At 33.9% G+C, this 1,432-nt stretch overlaps 1 non-coding gene across 1 annotated transcript; it reads left to right on the forward strand.

Moving 5' to 3' along the window:
• The first annotated feature begins 309 nt into the window (after positions 1 to 309).
• On the forward strand, positions 310 to 454 carry LOC115066868. Its single transcript, XR_003846312.1, has one exon. It is a non-coding gene; the product is annotated as a small nucleolar RNA SNORA48 (small nucleolar RNA).
• The last annotated feature ends 978 nt before the right edge of the window (positions 455 to 1,432 follow it).

The raw sequence follows: 1,432 nt of genomic DNA on the forward strand, positions 1-1,432 counted from the left end.
GAATTGAAGAACACTAGAACTTCTTTCTCTTACAAGGCTGTAATTTTGTAGCCAAGCACTTTTCTGCATCCCTTCCCCCCTTGTCTTTTGCAGCCACTGCTCCATTTTTCACTTCCTTGATAGCAATATTTTCATGTTCCACACAAGAGTGAAATCACATAGTATTTGTCTGTGTCTGACTTGTTTTGTGTAATATCTTCCAGGTTCAACCACATGGATACCACAAGCTTTGCTTTGCAGGACTGTTCCTTGTATCTTTAAAATTGGGGTGTATTGTTTCCATTTTATTTGTTTCAAGAAAGCCTGAAGTACCCCTGGCAATGTGCAAAGAGACACGTCTTTGGTGGTGGTGTTCTTAAATTAGTCAGGGGCAGAGCAGATGGTAGTCCTTTGTTCATCCTACCTCTGATGCTTGGCTCAGTGGCCAAAGCTGTTTCATGCCTAGGGCACAATCCAAAAGAAAAAAGAAGAAGAAGAAAATAAAAAATACAAAAAAGAAAGTTTGAAATTTTCCTTTTAAATTCTTCATTGACCTATTGATTGTTCAGAAGTATGTGGATTAATTTCCATATGTTTGCAGAACGTTTCTAAAGTTCTTCCTGTAGTTACTTTCTAGTTTTCTGCCATTGTGGTCAGAAAAGACACTTAAAATGATTATGATATTTTTAATTAAACTTGTTAAGGTATTTTTGTAGCCTAACATAGGCTCAGTCTTAGAGAATGTTCCACATAATAAGGAGCATGTATACTCTGAAGGTGTTATGTAGAATGTTCTGTCTGTTTTGTCCATTTGTAATAGGGTGTGGATTTAATTCCATCTGTTTATTTTTTGTTTTGGTGACCTGTCCCTGGCTAAAAGTAGTTTTTTTGAGGTAGCCTGCTATTATCAAATTGCAGCCTATCTCTCCTTTTAGTTCTAACAGTAGTGTCTATACACTGAGTGCTGTGGTGTTTGTTAAGGATATATGTGCATTTATAATTATTACATGCTCTTGTTGAATTGAATATATATATAAATGTTTTGACTTAGTTTATTTTTTGTTTCTTTTTTAATTAGTTATTTAAAAACCATGTAATTGGTAGAAGCATTTCATTACAACAGCATTGACATATTCAATAACAGTTTCCAGAGCAGAGATGCATCTCCTTCAAAACTGGGTGTGATTTTTAGGTTCACAGTGTTGAATTAATACAGTTTTACATTATTATACTCAGTATAAACCCTATACGACATAAAATTGAATGAGGTTTTAACCTTTAAAAATGATCTGCATTTCATTTGAAATATACTAGGTTTTTAAAATACACAGTTTCATACGGAAAAATTCATTTTCAGTGCAATTGACATTATGATGTTTGCACATGCGTTTCTATTCTCTATATCTGATTATTACTAGTCATAGTTGGTTACTTTCTGAGATCCTTGGCATCT

Source organism: Nannospalax galili, unplaced genomic scaffold, assembly GCF_000622305.1.
Source record: "Nannospalax galili isolate Female #2095 unplaced genomic scaffold, S.galili_v1.0 scaffold764, whole genome shotgun sequence".
In the NCBI taxonomy this organism is placed as follows: domain Eukaryota; kingdom Metazoa; phylum Chordata; class Mammalia; order Rodentia; family Spalacidae; genus Nannospalax; species Nannospalax galili.